The 15,086-nt window shown below is 35.7% G+C and overlaps 1 long non-coding RNA gene across 1 annotated transcript in view; it reads left to right on the top strand.

Moving 5' to 3' along the window:
- The window catches only part of LOC137228920 (uncharacterized), a 320,233-nt gene that overhangs the window by 277,654 nt on the left and 27,493 nt on the right, over nt 1–15,086 (top strand). Inside the window, exon 9 of the long non-coding RNA XR_010945406.1 lies at nt 44–413. This is a non-coding gene — a long non-coding RNA (uncharacterized lncRNA). The remainder of the gene's footprint in view (nt 1–43; nt 414–15,086) is intronic.

The raw sequence follows: 15,086 nt of genomic DNA on the forward strand, positions 1-15,086 counted from the left end.
GGATTACCTGTTCACTAGCCTTGTCTTTTCCTTTCTTTTACAGTTTCCTTTTTCCTGATATCAACCCACTCTCGGGGATGCCTTCTCCTGAGGTATTATGCAGCTCTCATTTTGAGGAGAAAATGAAGAAGAGGCAATATATAAGAAAGTAATGGCTGAGAATTTACCAGAAATGATGAAAAGATATAAATCCACAAATATAGGAAGTAAGGTATATCACAGTAAAGCTATCTTTATAAAAAGAAGAATGAATGAAGACATTTTTCCAGCAAGAAAATTTTTGCAACATCATTAGAAAGAACTTTGCTAAAGTAACTTCTACATACGTACTTCAAGAGAAAAGATAATGATTACTGAAGGAAAATGAGGGGTGCGAGACAGAATGGTGATCAAAGAGAAGACCAAATATGAAGGTAAGACTAAACAGTGATTTACACTAAGAATTATAGTACCTAATTTATAAAATTAAAAGAAGTCAGAACTAAATATTGGATAATTAAGTGCATAGACAAGCATAATTTCTGTTTCATAGAAAGTCAAGAAATTATGGTTGAGTTAACTGCAATAAGTAAAATTAATAAAAGAACAACAACAACACACACACAAAATAATTGCAAGCTTCTGGAGACAAAAACTCATAACCACTACTGTATAATATTCTCTCTGGCATCAGATATCTGATTAATAACTCTGGATGGCAGAAAACTATAGAACAATGGTTCCAGAAGTTTTAGGGAAAATGACTATGAATGTAGGACACTGTCTCTAGGCAATTCATAAATCCAATGTGAAGGCAGAATACTGACATTTTTTTAATTCAAGGACTCATAAAATTGACTCTTCACCCAGTTGTTTTTAGACATTACTTGGGGACGAGCTACTATAAAACAAGGAGAAAATTAAGAAGGAAAAAACCGAAAGATGTGGAATCAGGAAATTAGACACCAACCCAGGACTGCAGAGACAGGAAGTCATAGGACCACATCTCTGACGTAGGACCAGAAAGGTGCTACCCCAGATTGGGGCAGAGGGAAATAGAGTTCCAGAAGTGTTATTACTGGAGAAAAACAGGTCTAAAGGCACTAAATAAGTGTTTCTCAACCTTCTTCATGTCGTATTATATGTAAGAAATATTTATATTTATACAACCTGGTAAGGTAACTTGGTGACACTGATCAGAGAGATGAGGGCATCTCTGTACATCTGTAACCTATTTTTCTCACTTGCTGTGCATTGGAAATTGTTTGGGAAGCTTTTCAATAGGTTTTCAAAGATGAATAGACTTGAGGTTACATAGAAGGTACATTATCTTATCAAAAAAAGGTTGGGGAGAAATGAGAAACACCAGGAAAAGCTAATCCCAATACAAGAATTTCATGGTCCAAATATGAAGCATACTAAAATGTGGGCATAATTTTAAACAACTGATAAACTGACAAAAAAATAATCAACATGGTCTTAATGTTGGCTATATTATACGTTGAGTGATCCAGAAGTCATGATATTGAAACACTAGAAAAGAAAACATTATTTTAAAATACAACTCAGATTGCAGTTAATAACTTTACAAAATCATAATAATACACATGAAGTTCATTAGTTTCCCACTTTTAGATCATAGAACAGAATATAAATTGTATTATTTTTGAGCATAAACTAATGTGCTGAAGACAGAGGTAGTAGGTATAATGAGAAGAAAAAGTAAAAAGATTAGGAGTAAGGTATCCCCATCTAATCTAGATGGGAACTTGATGATAATTGATGAAGTATGAAAAAAATATGTAAGTACATTATATAAAGTTGCACAGCTAAGCAATAAAATGAATAATTATCAAATTGTCAAAATATTGGGAGAAGGGGATGGTCAGAGGTAGAGGATAACTTAAGCAATCAAAATCCTTAGTTTCCATGGTGGTGAGTTAATAAAGTAACATTTACATTCCATGTAAGAAATTGGAGAATATATATAAAGATAATCTGAAATGAGAACTAATTAAAAGATTATATTTCTTTACATTGGAATAGGGATGAAGTGGTGACAAGGGTGCAAGAATTACTATTTTTCTTTGTTTCTTTATGTGAACGTGTGACATGTTATTTTGAATGAAGTACTTAACGTTAATCTGAAAAATATCCTCAGAAAAATTACATTTAAGCTTTTTCAGTCATGTGGTATACAGAAACATTCAAAGATTGCTAAAGCTGAGAACAGTGGGAAATTTGTTGTATGTTTTAGTAAGCTCCTATTATTCTTGCAGAGAAATGCCAATCAGTTTAAATATTCATTGCAAAGTTCAGAACTTTCCAAACATCTTTTTCTTAAATTTTATTTACTTATTAACTGTTTGGCATACCAAGAATTTTTTTAACGTCTTTATTAGAGTATAATTGCTTTACAATGGAGTGTTAGTTTCTACTTTATAACAAAGTGAATCAGCTATACACATACATATATCCCAGTATCCCCTCCCTCTGTGTCTCCCTACCACCCTCCCTATCCCACCCCTCTAGGTGGACACAAAGCGCCGAGCTGATCTCCCTGTGCTATGCGGCTGCTTCCCACTAGCAATCTATTTTACATTTGGTAGTGTATATATGTCCATGCTACTCTCTCACTTCGTCCCAGCTTATCCTTCCCCCTCCATGTCTCCTCAAGTCCATTCTCTATGTCTGCGTCTTTATTTCTGTCCTGCCCCCTAGCTTCTTCAGAACGATTTTTTTTTTTTAGATTCCAAATATATGTGTTAGCATACAGTATTTCTTTTTCTCTTTTTCACTTACTTCACTCTGTATGACAGCCTCTAGGTCCATCCACCTCACTACAAATAACTCAATTTCGTTTCTTTTTATGGCTGAGTAATACTCCATTGTATATATGTACCACATCTTCTTTATACATTCACCTGTTGATGGATGCTTAGTTTGCTTCCATGTCCTGGCTATTGTAAATAGTGCTGCAATGAACATTGTGGTACATGACTATTTTTGAATTACGGTTTTCTCAGTGTATATGCAAAGTTGTGGGATTGCTGGGTCGTATGGTAGTTCCATTTTTAGTTTTATAACGAACCTGCATACTGTTCTCCATAGTGGCTGTATCAATTTACATTCCCAACAACAAAGCAAGAGGGTTCCCTTCCTCCAAATGCTCTCCAGCATTTATTATTTGTATATTTTTTGATGATGGCCATTCTGACTGGTGTGAAGTGATACCTCATTGTAGTTTTCATTTGCATTTCTCTAATGATTAGTGATGTTGAGCATACTTTCATGTGTTTGTTGGCAATCTATCTTCTTTGGAGAAATCTCTATTTAGGTCTTCTGTCCATTTTTGGATTGGGTTGCTTTTTTTTTGATATTGAGCTGCATAAGCTGCTTCTAAATTTTGGAGATTAATCCTTTGTCAGTTGCTTCATTTGCAAATATTTTCTCCCATTCTGAGGGTTGTCTTTTGGTCTTGTTTATGATTTCCTTTGCTGTGCAAAAGCTTTTAAGTTTCACTAGGTTCCATTTGTTTATCTTTGTTTTTATTTCCACTTCTCTAGGAGGTGGGTCAAAAGGATCTTGCTGTGATTTATGTCATAGAGTGTTCTGTCTGTGTTTTCCACTAAGAGTTTTATAGTGTCTGGCCTTACATTTAGGTCTTTAATCCATTTTGAGTTTATTTTTGTGTATGGTGTAAAGAAGTGGTCCAATTTCATTCTTTTACATGTAGCTGTCCAGTATTCCCAGCACCACTTATTGAAGAGGCTGTCTTTTCTCCATTGTATATTCTTGCCTCCTTTATCAAAGATAAGGTGACCATATGTGCATGGGTTTATCTCTGGGCTTTCTATCCTGTTCCATTGATCTATATTTCTGGTTTTGTGCCAGTACCATACTGACTTGATTACTGTAGCTTTGTAGTATAGTCTGAAGTCAGGAAGCCTGATTCCTCCAGCTCCATTTTTCTTTCTCAAGATTGCTTAGGCTATACAGGGTCTTTTGTGTTTCCATACAAATTGTGAAATTTTTTGCTCTAGTTCTGTGAAAAATGCCATTGGTAGTCTGGTACGGATTGCATTGACACTGTGGATTGCTTTGAGTAGTATAGTCATTTCCACAATGTTGATTCTTCCAGTCCAAGAACATGGTATATCTCTCCATCTGTTTGATTCATCTTTAATTTCTTTCGTCAGCGTCTTATAGTTTACTGCATACAGGTCTTTTGTCTCCTTAGGTAAGTTTATTCCTAGGTATTTTATTCTTTTTGGTGCAATGGTAAATGGGAGTGTTTCTTAAATTTCTCTTTTAGATTTTTCAACATTATTATATAGGAATGCAAGAGATTTTTGTGCATTAATTTTGTATCCTGCTACTTTACCAAATTCATTGATTAGCTCTAGTAGTTTTCTGGTAGCATCCTTAGGATTCTCTATGTATAGTATCATGTCATCTGCAAACAGTGACAGTTTTACTTCTTTTCTGATTTGGATTCCTTTTAGTTCCTTTTCTTCTCTGATTGCTGTGGCTAAAACTTCCAAAACTGTGTTGAATAATAGTGGTGAGAGTGGGCAACCTTGTCTTGTTCCTGATCTTAGTGGAAATGGTTTCAGTTTTTCACCATTGAGAATGATGTTGCTGTAGGTTTGTCATATATGCCCTTTATTATGTTGAGGTAAGTTCCTTCTATATATGTGGCCATATATGGCCACTTTCTGGAGGGTTTTCATCATAAATCTGTGTTGAATTTTGTCAGAAGCTTTTTCTGCATCTATTGAGACGATCATATGTTTTTTTTCCTTCAGTTTGTTAATATGGTTTATCACATTGATTGATTTGCATATATTCATGAATCCTTGCATTCCTGAGATAAAACCCACTTGATCCTGGTGTACGATCCTTTCAATGTGCTGTTCGATTCTGTTTGCTAGTATTTTGTTGAGGATTTTTGCCTCTATGTTCATCAGTGTTATTGGCCTGTAGTTTTCTTTCTTTGTGACATCTGTGTCTGGTTTTGGTATCAGGGTGATGGTGGCCTCAGGGAATGAGTTTGGGAGTGTTTTCTCTCTGCTATATTTTAGAAGAGTTTGAGAAGGATGGGTGTTAGCTCTTCTCTAAATGTTTGATAGAATTAGCCTGTGAAGCCATCTGGTCTTGGGCTTTTGTTTGTTGGAAGATTTTTAATCACAGTCTCAATTTCAGTGCTTGTGATTGGTGTTTATATTTTCTGTTTTTTCCTGGTTCAGTCTCAGAGGTTGTGCTTTTCTAAGAATTTGTCCATTTCTTCTAGGTTGTCCATTTTATTGGCATATAGTTGGTCATAGCAATCTCTCATGATCCTTTGTATTTCTGCAGTGTCAGTTGTTATTTCTCCTTTTTCATTTCTAATTCTATGGATTTGAGTCCTCTCCCTTTTTTTCTTGATGAGTCTGGCTACTGATTTATCAATTTTGTTGATTTTTCAAGGAACCAGCTTTACTTTAATTGATCTTTGCCATCGTTTTCTTCATTTCTTTTTCTTTTACTTCTGATCTGATCTTTATGATTTCTTTCTTTCTGCTAACTTTGGGGGGTTTTTTGTTCTTCTTTCTCTAGTTGCTTTTGTGTAAGTTTAGGTTGTTTATTTGAGATTTTTCATGTTTCTTGAGGTAGCATTTTATTGTTATAAACTTCCCCCTTAGAACTGCTTTTGCTGCATCCCATAGATTTTGGGTCATCGTGTTTCCATTGTCAGTTGTTTCTAGGTATTTTTTTATTTCCTCTTTGATTTCTTCAGTGATCTCTTGGTTATTAAGTAGCGTCCAGTGTAGCCTCCATGTGTTTGTATTTTTACAGGTTGTTTTTCCTGTAATTGATATCTAGTCTCATAGCGTTGTGGTCAGAAAGGATACTTGATGTGATTCAACTTTCTTAAATTTACCAAGGCTTGATTTGTGACCCAAGATATGATCTATCCTGGAGAATGTTCCATGAGCACTTGAGAAGAAAGTGTATTCTGTTGTTTTTGGATGGAATGTCCTATAGATATCAATTAAGTCCATCTTGTTTAATTATCATTTAAAGCTTGGGTTTCCTTATTTATTTTCATTTTGGATGATCTGTCCTTTGGTGAAAGTAAGGTGTTAAAGTCCCCTACTATTATTGTGTTACTGTCAATTTCCCCATTTATGGCTGTTAGCATTTGCCTTATGTGCTGAGTTGGCTCCTATGTTGGGTGCATAAATATTTACAATTGTTATATCTTCTTCTTGGATTGATCCCTTGATCATTATGTAGTGTCCTTCTTTGTCTCTTGTAATAGTCTTTATTTTAAAGTCTAGTTTGTCTGGTTTGAGAATAGCTACTGCAGCTTTCTTTTGATTTCCACTTGCATGGAATATCTTTTTCCATCCCCTCACTTTCAGTCTGTATGTGTCCCTAGGTCTGAAGTGGGTCTCCTGTAGACAGCATATATATGGGTATGTTTTTGTATCCATTCAGCCAGTCTCTGTCTTTTGGTTGGAGCATTTAATCCATTTACATTTAAGGTAGTTGTTGATATGTATGTTCGTCTTACCATTTTCTTAATTGTTTTGGGTTTGTTTTTGTAGGTCTTTTCCTTGTGTTCCCTGCCTAGAGAATTCCTTTAGCATTTCTTGTAAAGCTGGTTTGGTGGTGCTGAATTTTCTTAGCTTTTGCTTGGCTGTAAAGGTTCTAATTTCTCTGTCGAATCTGAATGAGATCCTTGCTGGGTAGAGTAATCTTGATTGTAGGTTTTTCCCTTTCATCACTTTAAAATAAATATGTCCTGCCACTCCCTTCTGGCTTGCAGAGTTTTTGCTGAAAAATCGGCTGTTAAACTTATGGGGATTCCCTTGTATGTTGTTTGTTGCTTTTCCCTTGCTGCTTTTAATATTTTTTCTTTGTATTTAATTTTTGATAGTTTGATTAATATGTGTCTTTGCATGTTTCTCCTTGGATTTATCCTTTATGGAACTCTCTGTGCTTCCTGGACTTGATGGACCATTTCATTTCCCATATTAGGGAAGTTTTCAACTGTAATATGTTCAAATATTTTCTCAGTCCCTTCTTTTTTTCTCTTCTCCTTTGGAACCCCTATAATTCGAATGTTGGTGCATTTAATGTTGTCCCAGATGTCTCTGAGATTGTCCTAAATTCTTTTCACTCTTTTTTCTTTATTCTGCTCTGTGGTAGTTATTTCCACTATTTTATCTTCCAGGTCACTTATCCATTCTTCTGCCTCAGTTATTCTGTTATTGTTCCTTCTAGAGAATTTTTAATTTCATTTATTGTGTTGTTCATCCTTGTTTGTTTGCTGTTTAGTTCTTCTAGGTCCCTGTTAAAGGTTTCTTGTATTTTTTCCAATCTATTTCCAGGATTTTGGATCATCTTTACTATCATTACTCTGAATTCTTTTTCAGGTACACTGCCTATTTCCTCTTCATTTGTTTGTTCTGGTGGGTTTTTACCTTGCTCCTTCATCTGCTGTGTATTTGTCTGTCTTCTCATTTTGCTTAACTTACTATGTTTGGGGTCTCCTTTTCGCAGGCTGCAAGTTCGTAGTTCCAGTAATTCTTTGTGTTTGCCCCCAGTGGGTAAGGTTTGTTCAGTGGGTTGTGTAGGCTTCCTGGTTGAGGGGACTAGTGCCTGTGTTCTAGTGGGTGAGGCTGGATCTTGTCTTTCTGGTGAGCAGGACCACGTCCAGTGTTGTGTTTTGGGGTGTCTGTGAACTTATTATAATTTTAGGCAGCCTCTCTGCTAATGGGTGGGGTTGTGTTCCTGTCTTGCTAGTTGTTTGGCATAGGGTGTCCAGCACTGTAGCTTGCTGGTCGTTGAGTGGAGCTGGTTCTTAGTGTTGAGATGGAGATCTCTGGGAGAGCTTTCACCATTTGATATTCTGTGGAGCTGGGAGGTGTCTGGTGGTCCAATGTCCTGATCTCGGCTCTCCCACCTCAGTGGCTCAGACCTAACACCAGGCCGGAGCACCAAGACTGTCAGCCACATGGCTCAGAAGAAATGGGAGAAAAAAAAGAAAGAAAGAAAAAAATAAAATAAGATAAAGTTATTAAATATAAAATAAAAAATATTATTAAAAATAAATAAGCAATACAAAAAAAGAAATGAGAGCAACCAAAGCAAATCCACTAATGACAATAAGTGCTAAAAGCTATTCTAAAAAAAAAAAGAAATAGACAGGACCCTAGGACAAATGGTAAAAGCAAAGCTATACAGATAAACTCACACAAAGAAGTGTACACATGCACACTCACAAAAAGAGAAAAAGAAAAAGAAAAAAATATGTATATTAAAAAGGAAGAGAGCAACCAAATCAATAAACAAATCAACCAATGATAATAAGCTCTAAATACTAAACTAAGATTAACATAAAAGGAGAAACAAATTAGATGCAGCAAGCAAACCCCAAGTCTACAGTTGCTCCTAAAGCCCACCACCTCAATTTTGGGATGATTTATTGTCTATTCAGGTATGCCAGAGATGCAGGGTACATCAGGTTGATTGTGGAGATTTAATCCACTGCTTCTGAGGGAGCTGGGAGAAAGTTCCCTTTCTTTTCCTTGTCCACACAGCTCCTGGGGTTTCAGCTTTGGATTTGGCCCTGCCTCTGTGTGTAGGTTGCCTGAGGGCATCTGTTCCCTCGCCCGGACAGGACGGGGTTATAGTAGCAGCTGATTAGGGGGCTCTGGCTCACTCAGGCCAGAGGGAGGGAGGGGTATGCAATGTGGGACGAGCCTGTGGTGGCTGAGGCTGACGTGATGTTGCACCAGCCTGATGTGCACTGTGTGTTTTCCCAGGGAAATTGTCCCTGGATCACGGGAATTTGGCAGTGGCAGTCTGCACAGGCTCCTGGGAGGGGAGGCGTGAATAGTAACCTGTGCTTGCACACAGGCTTCTTGGTGGCTGCAGTAGCAGCCTTAGCATTTCATGCCCATCTCTGGTGTCCGTGTTGATAGCTGTGGCTCGTGCCGGCCTCTGGAGCTTGTTTAGGTGGTGCTCTGAATCCTCTCTCCTTGCGCACCCCGAAACAATGATCTCTTGCCTCCTAGGCAGTCCCAGGTTTTTTCCTGGACTCCCTCCCAGCTAGCTGTGATACATTAGCCCCTTTCAGGCTATGTTCATGCAGCCAACCCCAGTCCTCTCTCTGGGATATGACCTCCGAAGCCTGCCTCAGCTCCCAGCCCCATCCACTTCAGCTGGTGAGCAGACAAGCTTGTCAGGATGGTGAGTGCTGGTCAGCACCAATCCTCTGTGTGGGAACCTCTCAGCTTTGCCCTCTGCACCCCTGTTGCTGCACTCTCCTCTGTAGCTCCAAACTTCCCCCCCTGCCCACCCCCTGTCTCCACCAGTGAAAGGTCTTCCTAGTGTGTGGAAACTTTTCCTCCTTCCCAGCTCCCTCCCAGTGGTGCAGGTCCCATCCCTATTCTTCAGTCTCTGTTTATTCTTTTTTCTTTTGCCCTACCCAGGTTCATGGGGAGTTTCTTGCCTTTTGGGAAGTCTGAGGTCTTCTGCCAGCATTCCGTAGGTGTTCTGTAGGAGTTGTTCCACATGTAGATGTATTTCAGATATAATTGTGGGGAGGAAGGTGATCTCCACGTCTTACTCCTCTGCCATCTTGAAGGTCCCTCCTCCAAACATATCTTAACGTATATTATTGTGTATTGGTTTCACTCTCATTTAAGCACTTGCCTTTGAGAAGGGAATGAGCAGGGAATACTCTGTCCAACTTTTTTTTTAGAATATGAGTAATTTTAGTATTTTATTATTTTTCCATATGTTTTTTTTATTTTTTAAAATTTTTATTGGAGTATAATTGATTTACAATGTTGTTTTAGTTTCCAGGTGTACAGCAAATTGAATCTGTTATACATATATCGATTCGTTTTTAGATTCTTTTTCCATATAGGCCATTACAGAGTATTGAGTAGAGTTCCCTGTGCTATCAGTAGGCCCCTATTTATTTTATATATAGTAGTGTGTATGTCTCAATCCCAATCTTCCAATTTATCCCTCCTCCCCTTTTACCCCCAGTAACCATAAGTTTATTTTCTACATCTGTAACTCTATTTCTGTTTTGTAGATAAGTTCATTTGTGGCTTTTTTTTAGATTCTACATTTAAGTGATATCATATGATATTTGTATTTCTCTGTCTGACTTACTTCACTCAATATGATAATCTCTAAGTCTATCCATGTTCCTGCAAATGGCATTATTTTGTTCATTTTTACGGCTGAGTAATATTCCATTGTATATATGTACCACATCTTCTTTATCCATTCCTCTTTAAATGGACATTTAGGTTGCTTCCATGTCCTGACTATTGTAAACAGTGCTGCAATGAACATTGGGGTGCATGTATCTTTTTCAATTACAGCTTGCTTTTGCACAGCAAAGGAGACCATAAACAAAACGAAATGACAACCCTCAGAATAGGAGAAAATATCTGCAAATGAAGCAATGGACAAGGAATTAATCTCCAAAATATACAAACAGCTCATGAAGCTCAATATCAAAATAACAAAACAAACAACCCAATCAAAAAATAGGCGGAAAATCTAAATAGACATTTCTCCAAAGAAGACATACAGATGGTTAAAAAGCACATGAAAAGATACTTAACATCACCAATTATTAGAGAAATGCAAATCGAAACTACAATGAGGTGTCACCTCTCACTGGTCAGAATGGCCATCATCAAAAAATGTACAAACAATCAATGCTGGAGAGGGTGTGGAGAAAAGGGAACCCTCCTACACTGTTTGTAGGAATGAAAACTGGTACAGCCAATATGGAGAACAGTATGGCGGTTCCTTAAAAAACTGAAAATAGAGCTACCATATGATCCAGCAATCTCACTCCTGGGCATATATCCCGAGAAAACCATAACACTCTATCCAACTTTTATATGTTTTGCCAGCTTTAATATTCTTCATAAAACAGTTTCTCTTATTTATTTGAAATTATTATACAAAATTCATGTGTGAATTTTGTGTGTGAATTTCCTCTAAAGAGGAAAACAATAAAATCTAAATTTTCTTCATTATAAATTGTGGTGTATAGAAAACCAGAAGATTGAGATTATGATCATTGTTCTGCCAAATATATTTTGTGTACTTGCTCCTTAACTTCCCTGATATGTTTTTGTCATGTATATATAAATGTGAAATGTAAGAAGTTGGTTAAAACACACATAAATCTCTATGATCCACTCATTTTTAACTCTGAAATTTTATAACTTTAGAAAGCATTTTTTAAAGACTCTCCTTTTTTCTGTTTAACTTTCAAATGGTATTTTAAAAGTTGCAAGATAAGAAGAACTGGTTTCATATCATCCCCTCAGGTGGATTTTCAATATAACTCCTCACAGAGTTTTCATGTCTCTGAGCTACCAATAAGATCTATTCTGTGGCAATACACAATTTTGCGATGTTTCTCTTTTCTTTTCATAAAATAATAGCAGATATTGTTTTTTTAAAAAATATATTTTAAAATCTTTATTCACCATTTCATCATTAATAACTCACTGAGACTCAACACCAGAATGTATTCAGCGCACTAAATTAGCATGCTCACTTTTACTGGGTCTCCAAACATTTTCTTGTTATAGCATACAAGGCTTATTATGAGGAAAGGGTTCCAAATGATAGTTTGTTATTCAGAAGAAGGTAAAGGAAAGCCTGTTTTTACTGGCATTTTTACCCAAACACTAGAATAAAATAGCGATGTGTGAGTTTAAATGTTGAAAACTAAGTTATTGGTAAAGAAATATGTTTAAGACAATATTTTCGCTTTGAAATAATACTATTTTTTCCCCAGGAATCCAGCTGGAGAGTAAAACAATACTCTTTTACTTTGTTACCAAATTACAGAATTGATTTATGTCCTGTGGGCAAAGATAAACACACAGTATTCATAGCTCAACATCTTATTCAAGGATGCCCATCAAGCACCCTAATGATGTTGTGTTTATCTTGATGGTTTATTGTTTTCCTTCAACACATCTGAAATATTTTACCATTCAGCTGATCCTGGCAGTTTCTAAGCATATTCTCAGTCTCAGAGAGGTATACTGCGAGTGGCTGAAAAGGCAGTGTCCTGGCCTGAGGCCACGTGCTTCTCTCTGGCACAGGCCCTGCATGTCTCGTTAGACTAGTGAGCATTGAGTGGAGCAAACCCAATGGCAAACTTGACTGCAAAAGTCGTTCAGAGGCATGCTATTCTAGGACACTTTCTATTTTTTTTTTTTTCAAAGAAATGGTTTGAAGGAAAAATACATGATATGTGCACCAAAACACACACAACCTAGGCTGCGGTGCAAAGGATATGTATGAAAGTATAAATCTTCAAACTGAAGGTTAATAAAAGTAAATAATGAATGAATAATGGAGAAAATCATTTTGATTAATAAATAGATTTAAAATTGAGAAAACATTGCCTGAGATTTGTGAACTGAGTAAGCTTGAAATGTGAGACATTTAATTAAAATAAATTGTGTTTTCCTCACAATATCTAAGTCCCTTCTTTTTTTAGCTGTTAGTGCTCTGATAAGTTTTGATGATCAAAATCCTTTGTAAAAGCAAAAGCCATTTCTAGTGTTAGTCTTTTAAACAAATTCTAGTCTTTTAAACAAATTATTCTCGGATATAATGTAATAGAAAAATTAGTTTTAAAAAATTATTTTAATTCCAAAGCATTAAAAGTAAATTAAATCTAGAACCTTAACACAGACAGATGAAATATGATGATAATTGGTAATGTTTAAAATAAGAATTAGGTCAAAAGATTTCAAAATAGAAAGTTGCATTATGTTCTAATATAAAACATCCTTTAAAACTATAGTCAGAGATGAAATAGACCCAAAGTTTCCTCTGCAGCAATATTTCTTTCACTATTATAAATATGAATATGAATTGGAAACCATAAATATATGCTTTGATATATCATACTCAGGATGCCCTGTTTCATCAACAAAGATTAAGCAGTGAATTTAATGACTAGTATGTTTACTATGAAAATTGAAACCTGGAGGTTCAGTACTACCCAACTTTTCAAAGGAATATGTAAAATATTATAGATAACTTCTATAATTTTGAAGGCCAGTCACTGAAGTATCTTTTATTACTGTAAGTGTTTGGAATGGTTTTTTTCTCATTAAATGAAAAATTGAGTAAAAATTTGGATTTATTATCTAAATGACTCAGAAGTATCTGAAGTTAGAATTTCATCAAGGCAGTAAACCTCAAAAAATTAATCATGAGATGAATTAATACTTATACCTATTTTAGTAAGTGAAGTAAATGAAAGAATAGAAATACAAGGTAGCTTTTCACTGTTATAATATCTCAAATGGAAACCAATTTTTTTGTATTGTAAGCTGCCCAGCTGTGGAATTCTTGGTCAGCTATCATTCCATGTGACTTCAGGTAACATCTTTTTTGGCGTTCTCACCATGCCTAATTCAAGATGAATTGCCTAAATACCCAACTGTCAGTATTACCCAACAACTAGACTTTCATTGTTAAAAATATAAACATATTAAAGACATTGATTTTCCCTAGTTTTAAAAGTAATAATTTTTTTTTTAAGTCTCTAGAGAGCATTAAGCAGTTTGATCTGTAACCTACACATACTTGATTCTCAAAATCAATGAAAATTTTAATTTCAGCTTTGGATCAAAATTCTAAACATATATCCTATGAGGATTTTTACTTTACAAGAATAAATTCATTTATTCACAATCATAAAATATAATTTGTAATTGAAAGGAAACAGTCTTGTTGATTGAGTTCTTAGGATTAGATATGCATCTAATATAAAAAAAGTTAAATTATTTGTTACAAGGAGTTCAGAGGCAGCAACTTTAATTGAGGAGGAAATTCTGTTTGCACATTAGATTCTCGAGAGCCCCATGTTCAGACAGTGCCTCTCTCTTTGCTTTTCTCTAAGACAGATAATTTATATTGTGCCATCTGGAGGGGTTACAGGCAACAACCAAAATAAAATCCAGTTCAAAAAATCACAAGCTATATGTCCAATTGGAAAAAAAAAATACCTTAGGCTTTTTAAAGATTTTGCCCAATTCTGCTCTTTTCTTTGTAATTCTTTGTATTTTGGGATGCCTACTTTTTGGAAATCTTATTTTGATGAGTATCTAATCTCTTAGATAATGTTTTTACACAGTAACATATGTTTGGGAATCTATCCAAGAGAGATATTACTGCCTTCTGAGAAAAGGATTACATTTTTCTATCCCAAGGAATTCCTCTTCAAATATGGCCAAAAAAATCTTCTAAAGAGTGAATCATCTCAAAGATAACAAACATTAAATCTGGATAAACTTTTTAAAAAGATAAAAGTGAGAAAAGTTTGTGTGTATGTTTTTTAAAGAGGATGTAAAACTTGGAACATGGTCACAGCATGGGTGGTTTCCCATTTTTATGACATTAGTTTGAAGGCAGCCTGCAATCCCAGTGTAGCTCAAGGAAGTTAGAAGTCTGGTAAAATCCCATATATTTTTCTGGCCTAAAGAAACAGAAGATAAAACTAGGGCAATCACACTCCTAGAAAGTGAAGATGGAATCCTGGGAAGGAGCAAGGCACAGAAGGAATCCCCAAGTTCTGTGTATAAACTCTCCCCACATCTCTGGCTAACCACTGAATCATGCAAGTATGGGAAAGACTTAAAGCAGCTTTTCAACTAAGGCTAAAAAGAGGAAACTAAGATTTGAGGTGCTGCCTCCAATAGGTGAGAAAATGTTTACAATTTGACCATAAGCAAGGTAATCTTTTGCTTTAAAAAGAAGAACACCATTTATAGGAATATAACAGAATGTTGACCATCAACAGCACAACTCTAACAATGTCCAGAATATAATCCAAAGTTACTTAAATAAGAAGAACTGAGAAACTGTAATTCATTCTTCTTAAAGGAAAATAAACAGATGTCAGTTTTAAGATGTCCCTCATGTTGAATTGTCAGACAAGGACTTTAAAGCATCTCTTATGATGATAACAAGTGAGGCAAAGGAAAATACACTAGGAAGAAAAGGAAAAAAATAGAAAATTTCAGTCAAAAAAAGGAAAATAC

Source organism: Pseudorca crassidens, chromosome 8 (genome assembly GCF_039906515.1).
Source record: "Pseudorca crassidens isolate mPseCra1 chromosome 8, mPseCra1.hap1, whole genome shotgun sequence".
In the NCBI taxonomy this organism is placed as follows: domain Eukaryota; kingdom Metazoa; phylum Chordata; class Mammalia; order Artiodactyla; family Delphinidae; genus Pseudorca; species Pseudorca crassidens.